Raw genomic sequence first — 15,326 nt, 5'->3', positions numbered from 1 at the left:
CGAACAACATCACCATCTTACGCTCGAACTTTTGAGAAAAGAGCAACTCTATACCAAAGTCTCTGAGTGAGAATTTCTGTTGAACGAAGTCCAATTTTCTAGACCATGATGTTTATGGTCAGGTCGTTACAATCAATCTCGAACTCAAGCCACATGTAATCAGGAAACTCTCCCAACTCAGACTTGTATTCGTAAAAATCTTAGATCTCACCGGTTGTTACCGAAGATTCATTTCTGACTTTTCTCGTGTCACACGACTTTTAAACTCGTTAACTCACTAAGGGAAAACTTTAAACCTCTCCGTGTTCGAACCTTGAGCGTGATTCTTCACACCAACCTTCCTAGCTAAATTCGTATAGCACTAGATGGAACTCAAACATGGAAATATTTCTACTTGAACGCCGAAAGGCATACTCTCTCGACTCAAAATTAACGTAACTAAAATTCGTTATTTTGCACGAAGAATTCGAATACTAAATTGTGGATCCGATCAACTTTCTCGTCATCCCGTACCACACTACATACCTATGTTATTTCACCGTTACCGTCTGATATTACTGGAATTTAAGATAACACACAATCCAACGATACTTCACTCTTCTTTGACTTAACGTCCTTGTGTTTTTGATAATCGGCCAACTATTATTCAACCCCGAACTATACAATTACGTGTACTATCTTGTTTCTCTTCCAGACTTCAATTTTCGACAACTAGAGGCGCGTTATGGCAACCTCGAGATGTAAGCTCATCCTATTCTCAGTCCTCATTTCACTCCTATCTTTATCGCTCGCATTTCCGTTTAAGGAAACTCCTTGTAACATTTCTCCATGGATAGAGAAACTCCTCACATTACATTAGTATTCGCCACGAGGGTGAATAGTCCTAACGAACATTTTTTTTTTCTTGAACCCTAACTGACTTGTTCAAACATATCTTAAGAGATTCTACACCAACACGGTGTATCTTCATCATTTATCCTGTATCAAAATACTCGTTTCACTTCTAGTGTTACAAGAAACCTTGGGAACTCGCTTAGACACATGTACCGCGTATCTCCCACAACCGACGAACCGAGCAAACGTACGATTCAATCTTGGAAAGACATGTTACAGACTGGTATTGTCACCTTCAGTAGTTCCTCTTACAACGACAGCTATCACTCGTATATTAACGCAGCACTTTCTGAAACCCTATATGACCGCTATTGTCATACCCCTGTTCATTTAACCAAAGCATCAACCACCGAAATCTGAACTCCATCAAGAAACAACAATTGAGATCGTTCAAGTCCGAGAAGGGCTCGAGACAACCCATAGTCACCAAAAGAGTTATACCAAACTTAGATGAAAACCTCACAAAATCCCTGTAACAGTGTAATATTGAGAACCCGCACCTTGGAAAGGTGTAATCCGTTTCGGGAATCAGGGAAAGTTAAACTCGCGACACGTTAACCCTTTTGAAACCTTGGGGCGTATTGGAACCGCTTCCTACCGTTTGGAACTTCTGACTCAATTAAGTTTCCTCTTACCCTGTGTACCATGTAACAAACTTAGAAACGTGTCCTGCGGAACAGGAACGTGCAATCCTGCTAGATACATCAACTATCGATGACAAACTTCTCTTCATAGGAAAACCAGTTGAAACCAGGGATCGTAAAAAAAAAAAAAATAAACCAAGCCTTAATACAACATAAAACCCCGACTGTCCAAATTCGTGGGAATGCCCAAGGACGTATCTTCGCTTATTCATAGCATTGACAATGCAAGGTCTCAAGGAAGAGACATCGACTATTACTTCCAACTAAATTTCTGGACGAAATTTCTTTTAAGGTGTGGATAATGTAACATCCCGCGTTTTTCCGTTAAATTATTTTAACACCGTCTTTTTTTTTTTAAATAACATCCTTTGTCACCTATACTCGTGCACTTCGTTAACTAGTGTTCATGATAATCCCGTTACTCGATTATAACATCTCTCGTTAACTTGCGTTTTAAAAATATTCGTTTGGTTATTTCCCGCACCCGACAACAAACTTGAGGGACTAATCTCGCCACTCGGGTAAACTTGGCTAACTAGTGACTCCTCACCACCACACACTTCATTTCACCATCTTCTTTCTCTTTTTCTTTCTTCCTTTTCTCTCAAGAACACAAACACAAAATTCATCATCTAATTTTGATCTTGGAAGCTCACAACAAATCCGACTACATATTCTTAATCCTCTCGTCATCCTCTACGATTTGATACTAACTACACCGATTTTGGGTAACATTTCTAAAACTCTAGATTTCTCAAATTCATGTTTTTGACTTGATATGTTGTTAGTTAGTGTCTATGGCTCGTGTATAACATGAATATATGATTTGTATGCTCGATCTTGATGTTTTGGTGTAACTAGCTTGAAAATGAAAAGTGTATGCTTAATCTTTGATTTTGGATGATGAAATGTGTTTAGATGTTAATGTTTGTGTGTTCAAAGTGTTAGTTACTTCAATAGCTTCGTTTTGGTGTGTGGATTGACACGAAAACCTTACATTAACATGATTAGTGATTTTGAGGTTTTGGTTAGGGTTTGACAACTCTTAAAACGAACTTTTGATGCGTTGAATGCTTGTTAATGTTATTGATAAGTGTTTAGTTGTATTACATGTTTCATTACCTTCAAAACGGCATATCATATGTATAAATTGGATTCCCGAAACTTGAATTGCAATTGATGAACTTGAAACCTTGTTTTGGAACGTTTAACGAACTTTCGACGAGATTTTTGTTGTCTAAAATGATAAATTTGATTTAGGAAATGTATCTAGTTGTGTTCCTTGTCGAAAGAGCTTTCCGGTGATATAAAATACATGTCTTGATTGTTTGCGGATCATAAACTAGGATTGATTGAAGTTTGGCTCGTGCCTTGTGTTTTCTGCAAACAGGACCTGTAAGCCTTTTTGGGACGCCGTCCCAACCTCCTAGACGCCGTCCCACCTTTTGAACCTAGACGCCGTCTAGGATATCAGGACGCCGTCCCACCCTTCATTGTGGGACGCCGTCTAGCCATTTGGGACGCCGTCCCATTGTACTAAAACTGGCTGTTTGCTTTGGTCATTTGACATAAAAATGTTTGCTATGCTACGGACCTCCGATTAACATGAAACTTGGCCAACATGCTCATATATGATTATATAACTTAGAAAAATTGTCGGATACCCAACCCGACCCCGTTGACTTTTCCGTTGACTTTGACCCGACCAAGTTGACTTTTAATCAAACTTAACCAAATAATTGTGCAATCGTTCTAACATGTTTTTATACTTGTACCTTGCATGAAACATGACAATTTGATTCACATGCTATTATGATCGAGTCTTAACGAGCCATAGGACTAATTGAACATCTTTGACCTATCGTGCTTACCGTTATTGATACAACCTATTGTTTAGGTCAAGACTAGCATTGTTCTTTGCACACGTTTACTTGTTGAAGTACTTTACTACTCGTGCACTCAAGGTGAGATCATAGTCCCACCTTTTCAACAACTTTTATACTTTTAAATCGTGGGCTGAGAAAACATATACTTTGTTACATCTTGTACTACTTACTTTTATGTTTTGAACACGAGTGTGAAAACAAACATTCCACGTGCGAGTTAGAACAAAAATGCCTCAATTCGATTATCATTAGTTACACTTGCAGGGTGTAAGCGAGAACTTATATTGTGTGGCCATACGGGTTTAACAAACCCTCATTCGGACGGTTCGCTACCGTTATGCGGATGAAATATATTTTTGTGTTTTAGTGTGGGTTCTAGCACTGTGTGATGGGGTAACGTTGGTTAAGTTTTGATAATTGAGTGCTCGCGTATAACAACACTTTTGGAATGCAAATGATTTGGATAATCTACGTTATGGAAATACAAAATCTTGTGGTTCAAAAACAACGTTTAATACTCACTAAACCTATGATTTCACCAACGTTTTCGTTGACAGATTCTTCTATGTTTTCTCAGGTTTTGAATGCTTAGTGATACATGCTTCCGCACTCTTTTGATACTTGCTTGGATGTCGAGTATACATGCATTTTGGAGCGTCTTTTGACTTTACTTTAAACCGTGTCGCCTAGATTTCAAATGTACTTATAACCTTGTAACTTAACTTTTGGTTGAACAATTCTTGTAAACTTGGGAAACAATCTTTATTTTGAAATGAAGGCGACATATTTTGGTCAAACTTTGTCATAAAGACTTATGACCAGGTAATGGGACCCACGTAGTCGACGCCGTCACTTGACGATTTGTCGGGGTCGCTACATTATGTATTTTTATTTTAAGTTTGGTGTGAATTTAAAAACAAAAATTTACTTTATCTCATTATGTTAAAAATATGATTTTTAAAATTCGTCATAAGTTGAAGACTAGGTCTTTGAACCGAAATTGCTTTACCCGAGGGAGGGACGAAAACTTTTATTATCATTATTTTTAATCTTATTGAATTAAAGTATGCCAAAAACATAAAAAAAAACCTTTTTAAAAAAAAAAAAATACAAACTCCGCGACTCGCGGAGTTTGAAGGGTCAAACACCGCGACTCGCGGAGGGACCAAAATACAGAAAAAAATAAAAACGTAAAGAACAGCTCAGTTGCACACTACCACACCAAATTCTGCGAAATAAAACCCGAAAATACTGCGCAAAAACCCAAAAAAGACCTTCCAAATTCGCAATTTTTGACCGATAATCATCAAATCTTTTACTAAAATCATGTTGAGAAGGATGCTATCAAGGAATTACTCAAGAAAAACGGTAAATTTCTACACCTAAACACCATTTAATCCGAAAATTAGTGTTCTTGAGCAATTTTATACCCAATTTGATTTTGATGCTTTTTAGTGTAATTATGCTTAAATTGTTTATGTATTATGCTTGTATAACCTAGATTGATGCTATTTAACATGATTAGAAGTCTTAAACTTCAAATTTTGAGTAATCTAGGGTTTGTGTTCTTGAGCAAATTTGGGACTTTTTGATATAAACAGGTTATGGCCGATTTTTGTCATGAATAGTTGCTAAATTAAGTAGTGTAACATGTTTAGGTAGTTAAATGATCCAAACTTTGAGCCTAAATATGATTTTGGGAATTAAAATGGACTTTTTCAAGTCTAAATTCATGAACTTGATTTTTGAGAGATAATGCCATTTGAAACTTGTTTAATTGCTAGTAATGATTATTTTGACATGTTATTTGAGTTGAATGCTTATGAACTTGGCGAACATTTTCGTATATGCTTATTTGAAAAAGTGTAGATTTGATGAAAATATGAAAATGAGCTTAAGTTTGATATAAATTGATCATGTCATTGTAATTATTTTGATTGATGATTTTGCTGACACTAATGAATATTTGGATGCACAAAAATTGTGTTTGATGTGTTTTTGCAGACTGAAAGGGGTGAATCTTCATCCCAAGCTCGCAATGCTCCTGCTGAGAATACGGAACAACAGGAGGTGGATAACTACTACAAACAAGATATACCTCATCCAGTCATGACATTTTCTGATATGCACTTGGAAGATTTGCACCCGAACCTGAGATTTGACAGACTTTGGATAGATTATCCAAAATACCAAAGGGGTTTGCATACTCTTCATTCTAAAGCTGTTGAAGTACCTAGGGTCATAGAATGGGGACCATTAGAAGCTGTAGAATTGGCCGGGCCAATTAGGGAATTACTTGCACAGAGATATGGTAATTCTACTTTTAACAATTGGGTACGGTTATTCAACATACGTAGACCTGTATATAAAGTATGGTGTGAAGAATTGTTGTGTAGTATAGAATTAAATGATCGGGTAGCCAGTTTAACCGATCGATATTTTATTAGATTTTTGTTAGGAGGTTCGATGCGCCACATGTCTTTACTAGACATGGCTCAGGCTTTACGTATATATACGCCTGAGGAGTTAGCATCTGCCGATTGTAGAGGGCTGATACTAAATGGTAGAAAGATAGACGAAAATTTTGATACGCATGGTGTATGGAGTCAAATGACTAGCCATCACCGATTTAAAGGGGGAAATTACTCTTATTTGGATATAGATAGAGCAGAGTTAAGAGTAATTCATAGGTTTTTAGCTAATTCGATTACACAAAGAGGTAAGAATAATGAAAAGGTAAATGAACAGGATTTGTTTTACCATATGTGTATTCGAGACCCACAAAGCGCTGTAAGTATACCTTATTGTGTGGGTTATTATTTATCAGCTATGGTTAGGGGGATGAGACCGCATAGCATAATAGGAGGTGGTATATTTATTACTTTGATTGCTAAATATCTCGGTGTGGATATAAGTCGGGGGGGATTATTAGTCGAAGAACCAGAACCCCGCGATACAATAGGTTTAAATGTATACCATGGTGCGAAGGTTTTGAAGAGGTGAAATAACGCCGCAGAACAATACCATGGTAGACATCTACAGGTTGAGAGAAATCAACAGCAAGGTAATGTAGGAGGGGGAAATGAAATGGCAGAAATGAGGTTTATAGCTTCACAAGAGTATGAAAATGCTAGACATAGAGCATTTGAAGATTGGCAAGTTCATCAAAACTAAATCATAGCTTATTGCCAACATATAGGTAGAAACTATATTCCTACTCCATCGCCCATATTCCCTCCCTGGTCTATAGAGATTCAACCACCGTATCCTACGTATAACCCAGCCGAAGCATTTTATAGCACCTATGGTTATGCATGGAACCCCTACTGGTATCAGTATCATCCCTAGTCTACTTAGTTTTATTTATTTTGTAATTTGTAATGTTGATACGTTTAATACTTATGTTAATATTGTAATAGTTTTTATAATTTTCTAACTTTTATTCTTAGATTTTAATAATTTTTGAATGTGGGGTAATATACCAAACTTCAAAAATATGTATATATGTTTGCAGTTTATTTTATGTACACAACAGGGTAAAACAACGCATTTTCAAAGACTGGCATTAAGTTCAGCAAAAGCAACTAATTTTGACGACAAGATGCAAAATATATGTGAAATAACAACAAGACGGAATGAACAAATGATATGCACCATTTATCATTCAGCAAGCAAACACAAATATGTTTGAAAACTTTGGTAAAATTTAATCATTTTCACACAAATCACTCTCAATAATTTAAATTGTTACTGATTTTTTGCAAATGAGGGCATTGCAAGATCTTAAGTGTGGGAAGGGGTTAAATTCTTTCGGATATTAAAATTCTTTACTTTATACACTTGGTTACCATTAGAAATACTAGTAAAGTAGTAGTTGTATTAGAATCTAGTGCTCTGTGATAATAAAGAACAGCCCTAGTCTTATATACTGACTACCCAATTCTAGTAAAATTTTTCAAAATTTTCAATTAAATGAACTCAAAATCATGTTTATACATATTTATGAACGATAAAACTAGGTGTTAACACCGAAATTATTGTTACCTCGGAAAGGACATAAATTGAGAAACAAACCAAAATATTAAAATTCATTTAAAATGGAATAGAGGACAATAAAAAGGAAAATAAAAGCCAAGTATGAGAAAATTTACCAAGATATTTTAAACATCTGTCACATACTTTTGCTTTGGACTAAACTAAACTGTTTTACCCAATGAAAGAAAAGAAGAGATGGATCTACACGATGAATCAATTCCATCGTTAAAAGGAAGTAAAGTCTTTCGAAAAAGAAACGCGCTTCTTGATTTAGGTCAGGAAGTTGTCGTCCAGACCAGCTGTAGGTTGACGAAAAATCTAGAAAAGTCATCACTAAAATCAGCAGGAAATCCACGGACCTCAGCATTAAACAGGGTCGCCAAGTGGTCAGATTTATCCTAACCATGAGAAGGATTTATCTCGTACAATGGGGGGGGGCACCATGCAAATTAGCTGGATAAGACTAATGAATCAGATCCCCAGAAAGGATAATCTCCTTAAAAGATCAAAAATCAGCTTTTAAGCCTGATATTACTCAATCCTTGAGATTGACCTTAAAGATTGAGAATTACAAACTCATGGAATTCAATGATATCTAAACTCGAGCCTGAACGAGAAAATATTTTGATCAAAATTACAAACCGATTTGTTTTCTAAAAACCCATTTTCAATGCGTTCATTACCATTGAACGTAAAATCCTAGGAATTCACCTGGAATTCATTAGGTCACCTGAACCAAATCGGGTGTCAACCATAAGAACGGTGGTTGCATAGCATGGTCAAAGACAGGACCTTGTGCCAGACCGAAAAATTAAAAGGGTGAGCTTTACTATTGCTCCTACAAAGGATAGTAATTGCATCCGACACGTTATAGACCATAATTAAAAGCATGTCAGAGGACATTGCCTTAACAGTTGCTTGTTCAACGCTTTCCTTTACAACCGGACGGTAGTTTACCGAAAGGTAATATACGGGACAAGTAAACTGGACGTGTTGCTTTCCAAATACAAGGTTAGCAAGTGGGTGACACAAAACCATAAGTTTTGAGCTAAAATTTTCAAATATGAAACCCACCAAACCCACAAAAATAATTTGCAAACACCGGTAAAGGGTTATTCCGGAAAACTTATCTAGGGTAAAAACTAGATTTAATTTTCAAAAGATCAAATGTTTTCATAAAGATCCAGTTTCCTTAATGGATCTAAATTTTTATTGTCATGTGGGACTGTAAACCATATCGTTACTACCATTGTTTATACCGCCGTATAGAAATCACTGATGTACAAAGTGTGAAGAATAAAGAAGTGATTCTAGTATTTCAAGACTATATTGCTTGAGGACAAGCAACGCTCGAGTGTGGGAATATTTGATAATGCTAAAAACGAACATATATTTCATAGCATTATTCCCCAAGAAAGACAAGCTTTTAGTTGCAAATGTTCTATTTACAAGTGATATTCGTTTAAATATTAAAAGGTGAAGACAAAAGATAGACTCGACGAATTGAAGACGCAAACGGCCAAAAAGCTCAAAAGTACAAAATACAATCAAAGAGGTTCCAATTATTGATAAGAAATGCCTCGAAATTACAAGAGTACAAGATTCAAAACGCAAAGTACACGATATAAAATAGTACGCAAGGACGTTCGAAAATCCGGAACCGGGACCAGAGTCAACTCTCAACGCTCGACGCAACGGACTAAAAATTACAAGTTAACTATGTATATAAATATAATATAATATATAATTAATTATATTAATTATATATATATTATATTTATAAAATAAATCGTCGGCAAACAAAGAGCCAAATGTGGGTGAGCTGTAAAAACGATCTCCGCGACTCGCGGAATTTGAAGGCAAAAAATGCCGCGAGTCGCGGAGTTCCCCTGGACTCAATTCCCTATAAAAGCAAACGCAGTTTGATCGCAAAATCCATCCAATATATCAATCTCTCTATATCTATACGTAATATTTATATTTATAATTTATATTTTAATTTTAATTTTAATTTTAATCCTAATAATAAGGGTATGTTAGCGAATGTTGTAAGGGTGTAAGTCGAAATTCTGTCCGTGTAACGCTACGCTATTTTTAATCATTGTAAGTTATGTTCAACCTTTTTAATTTAATGTCTCGTAGCTAAGTTATTATTATGCTTATTTAATCCGAAGTAATCATGATGTTGGGCTAATTACTAAAATTGGGTAATTGGGCTTTGTACCATAATTGGGGTTTGGACAAAAGAACGACACTTGTGGAAATTAGACTATGGGCTATTAATGGGCTTTATATTTGTTTAACTAAATGATAGTTTGTTAATGTTAATATAAAGATTTATAATTGGACGTACCCATAAATTACCATATACACTCGATCGGACACGATGGGCGGGGTATTTATATGTACGAATAATTGTTCATTTAACCGGACACGGGAATGGATTAATAGCCACTAGAATTATTAAAACAGAGGTGAAATTATGTACAAGGACACTTGGCATAATTGTTAACAAAGTATTAAAACCTTGGGTTACACTCAGTCGACATCCTGGTGTAATTATTAAACAAAGTATTAAAATCTTGTTACAGTTTAAGTCCCCAATTAGTTGGAATATTTAACTTCGGGTATAAGGATAATTTGACGAGGACACTCGTACTTTATATTTATGACTGATGGACTGTTATGGACAAAAACCAGACGGACATATTAAATAATCCAGGACGAAGGACAATTAACCCATGGGCATAAAACTAAAATCAACACGTCAAACATCATGATTACGGAAGTTTAAATAAGCATAATTCTTTTATTTCATATTTAATTTCCTTTATTTTATATTTAATTGCACTTCTAATTATCGCATTTTTATTGTTATTGTATTTAATTGCACTTTTAATTATCGTACTTTTTAATTATCGCAAGTTTATTTTATCGCACTTTCATTTATCGCAATTTCATTATCGTTATTTACTTTACGCTTTAAATTAAGTCTTTTATTTATTTAATATTTTACATTTTGTTTTAACTGTAACTAAAGTTTTTAAAATCGATAAACCGGTCATTAAACGGTAAAAACCCCCTTTATAATAATAATATTATATATATTTGTATTTTTATAAAAAGTAAACTAATATAGCGTTAAGCTTTGTTTAAAGATTTTCCCTGTGGAACGAACCGGACTTACTAAAAACTACACTACTGTACGATTAGGTACACTGCCTATAAGTGTTGTAGCAAGGTTTAAGTATATCCATTCTATAAATAAATAAATATCTTGTGTAAAATTGTATCGTATTTAATAGCATTTCCTGCTAAAATTTAATAGTATTTTATACCCCTTAGCTTTAACTATCAACATGAAACTATATCCAAAAATTATGGTTAAACTCAAAGTGGAAGTATGTTTTCTAAAATGGTCATCTAGACGTCGTTCTTTCGACTGAAATGACTACCTTTACAAAAACGACTTGTAACTTGTTTTTCCGACTATAAACCTATACTTTTTCTGTTTAGATTCATAAAATATAGTTCAATATGAAACCATAGCAATTTGATTCACTCAAAACGGATTTAAAATGAAGAAGTTATGGGTAAAACAAGATTGGATAATTTTTCTCATTTTAGCTACGTGAAAATTGGTAACAAATCTATTCCAACCATAACTTAATCAACTTGTATTATATATTATGTAATCTTGAGATACCATAGACACGTATACAATGTTTCGACCTATCATGTCGACACATCTATATATATTTCGGAACAACCATAGACACTCTATATGTGAATGTTGGAGTTAGCTATACAGGGTTGAGGTTGATTCCAAAATATATATAGTTTGAGTTGTGATCCATACTGAGATACGTATACACTGGGTCGTGGATTGATTCAAGATAATATTTATCGATTTATTTCTGTACATCTAACTGTGGACAACTAGTTGTAGGTTACTAACGAGGACAGCTGACTTAATAAACTTAAAACATCAAAATATATTAAAAGTGTTGTAAATATATTTTGAAGATACTTTGATATATATGTATATATTGTTATAGGTTCGTGAATCAACCAGTGGCCAAGTCTTACTTCCCGACGAAGTAAAAATATGTGAAAGTGAGTTATAGTCCCACTTTTAAAATCTAATATTTTTGGGATGAGAATACATGCAGGTTTTATAAATGATATACAAAATAGACACAAGTACGTGAAACTACATTCTATGGTTGAATTATCAAAATCGAATATGCCCCCTTTTATTAAGTCTGGTAATCTAAGAATTAGGGAACAGACACCCTAATTGACGCGAATCCTAAAGATAGATCTATTGGGCCTAACAAACCCCATCCAAAGTACCGGATGCTTTAGTACTTCGAAATTTATATCATATCCGAAGGGTGTCCCGGAATGATGGGGATATTCTTATATATGCATCTTGTTAATGTCGGTTACCAGGTGTTCACCATATGAATGATTTTTATCTCTATGTATGGGATGTGTATTGAAATATGAAATCTTGTGGTCTATTGTTACGATTTGATATATATAGGTTAAACCTATAACTCACCAACATTTTTGTTGACGTTTAAAGCATGTTTATTCTCAGGTGAATACTAAGAGCTTCCGCTGTTGCATACTAAATTAAGGACAAGATTTAGAGTCCATGTTTGTATGATATTGTGTAAAAACTGCATTCAAGAAACTGATTTCGACGTAACATATTTGTATTGTAAACCATTATGTAATGGTCGTGTGTAAACAGGATATTTTAGATTATCATTATTTGATAATCTACGTAAAGCTTTTTAAACCTTTATTTATGAAATAAAGGTTATGGTTTGTTTTAAAAATGAATGCAGTCTTTGAAAAACGTCTCATATAGAGGTCAAAACCTCGCAACGAAATCAATTAATATGGAACGTTTTTAATCAATAAGAACGGGACATTTCAGTTGGTATCCGAGCGTTGGTCTTAGAGAACCAGAATTTTGCATTAGTGTGTCTTATCGAGTTTGTTAGGATGCATTAGTGAGTCTGGACTTCGACCGTGTTTACTTGAAAAATGATTGCTTAACAAATTTTGTTGGAAACTATATATTTTTAACATGTGAATATTATGTGATATATTAATCTCTTAACATGTTTGATATTGTGTGATAGATGTCTACCTCTAGCACAAATCCCATTGAATCACCTAATAATAACGAAGAGTCGAATATATATTGGACTGATTCACAAGTTCCCGAAGAAGAACCGGAAGAAGAATCGGAACCGGAAGAAGAATCAGAACCGGAAGAGGAGGAACCGGAGGAGGAAATAGAACCGGTGGGGGAAATAATAAAACGGTTAAGTAAAAGAAAATCCTCAACCAACCGACCAAGGTTAATTATGGTCAATGGTGTTTCCGCCAAGGAAGCAAAATATTGGGAGGATTACCAATTCTCCGATGAATCGGATTCCGACGAGAATTCCGATGATGTTATAGAAATTATCCCAACTGAATTTAAAAAGGCAAAAGAAAATAATAAGGGAAAGGGCATAAAAATAGAGAAATCTAATTCCAACCCCGATGAACTTTATATGTATCGTCAACCCCCGAAGCCCTTAAGTTGTAACAATGACCCGGGAACCTCTAAACCAACAGGTTTTTCTAAACCGTTGTGGAAAACGACAGCTCGTATTAGGGGAACATCATATATCCCTAGAAACTTGGCAAAACGAACCAAAACCGAAGAAGAAGAAACGAGCGAGTCGGAATAAGATAGTTGTATTCGTGTGGTGTAATATATGTAATATAGTGTGCTTATGCTTTATGATATATGTAAAAATTGCTTGTATTAATAAGTATTTTTTTTTATGAATCTAACTCTTGTCTATTTTACAGTATAAAAACACAAAATGGATAGACAACCCAATATTTTAAGAGACCTACCCGGAGACATGATTGATGAAATCTTGTCTAGAGTCGGTCAGAATTCTTCGGCACAACTATTTACAGCGAAATCAGTTTGTAAGACATTCGAAGAACGTTCCAAGAATGTCTTGGTTTATAAGAGACTTTCGTTTGAAAGATGGGGGATATCACATTGGGAAACCCATAAGTTACGATGTGTTTACTTTGACGCATATATTGCGGGGAACCCAAATGCTATTTTACGCAACGGGTTAAGAAATTATTTTGACTCAATGTATCCGAATATAGGACTTCATGATTTAGAAAAAGCGGCTAACATGCAACATAAAGAAGCATGCTATGCTTAAGGTTTAGTAATGTTCGCTTCTCACCAAAGTGAGAAAAAGAACATCGGGCTACAACTATTAAACAAAACGTTCCCACAAGTGACGGAGTCGGTAATTGGGGTAAGAAATGAGATTTTTAGGTTATTACGAGACTGTTGGTCATTACGTAACCCTCGTCCCTTTGACGACGTTAAACACGCTGTCTTATCAGCGGCCATAACGGTTATGTTCCACAAGACCAAGGATGGGAAGTAGTCCTAGTAAAACCAGAATGCATGACTTGTTTCTGGACGTATGAATTACGTGTCTTTATTGCCTTTGCTGAACGACTTGTGTACTAGCTAGAATTATCTTCACAACTATCTTGTATCAAAGTTATTGTGTGCTATATTTCATGCTTTATGTAAAATAAGCGGTATTGTAAGTTTGTAAAATATTGTATAAAAGTTTGAACGCGAAATATTATTATAATCGGTTTTTCATATAGAATTGTAGTAGTTGAATTGTATATTAGCTACTAAGTATGAACTTAACGGGTAGGTACTACCCGAATTTAAACTTATAAAACGCTAATATGAAGAAAAAGCTTTTATAAATGAGTTCATATTATGCTACGAAATACTATTAACTACTCTTAATATTCTGTATGATTAACTTGTTCCATTTGACCATTTTGAAGGAAATGGCACCGACTACTCGACACACCGTGAATATGAATGAAGAGGAATTCCGTACTTTTCTAGCTTCAAACATAGCCGCAGTACAGGCTGCGCTACATACCAACAATAACCTTGGACCTAGCAGTACAGGAAATCGTGTAGGATGCACCTACAAAGAATTCACTGCCTGCAAACCTTTGGAATTTGATGGAACCGAAGGAGCGATCGGATTGAAACGGTGGACCGAGAAGGTCGAATCGGTGTTTGCCATAAGTAAGTGTACTGAAGAGGACAAAGTGAAGTACGCTACGCATACCTTCACAGGTTCTGCGTTAACATGGTGGAATACCTATTTAGAGCAAGTGGAACAAGATGATGCGTACGCACTACCGTGGTCAGCATTCAAGCACTTGATGAACGAGAAGTACTGTCCCAGAACCGAGGTCAATAAGCTCAAGACAGAACTTAGAGGGTTACGAACCCAAGGATTTGATATTACCACGTACGAAAGACGATTCACAGAATTGTGCCTATTGTGTCCGGGAGCGTTCGAAGATGAGGAAGAAAAGATCGACGCGTTTGTGAAAGGATTACCAGACAGAATCCAAGAAGATATAAGTTCACACGAGCCCGCCTCCATACAACAGGCATGTAGAATGGCTCACAAACTAGTGAACCAGATTGAGGAAAGAATTAAAGAACAGACGGCTGAAGAGGCCAATGTGAAGCAAGTCAAAAGAAAGTGGGAGGAAAACGGTGATAAGAATCACCAATACAACAACAACAGCAATTACAACAATAATCGCAACAATTATCCCAACAATCGCAACATCAATCGCAACTACAACAAACGGCCCAACAACAACAACAACAACAACAACAACAACAGCAACTACAACAATCATCCCAACAACAATAACAACCGCAACAACAACAACAATCAGAAGCAGCTATGCCAAAGGTGTGAAA

The sequence above is a fragment of the Rutidosis leptorrhynchoides genome, chromosome 4 (assembly GCF_046630445.1).
Source record: "Rutidosis leptorrhynchoides isolate AG116_Rl617_1_P2 chromosome 4, CSIRO_AGI_Rlap_v1, whole genome shotgun sequence".
Classification (NCBI taxonomy): domain Eukaryota; kingdom Viridiplantae; phylum Streptophyta; class Magnoliopsida; order Asterales; family Asteraceae; genus Rutidosis; species Rutidosis leptorrhynchoides.
This window is presented reverse-complemented; position numbering follows the sequence as displayed.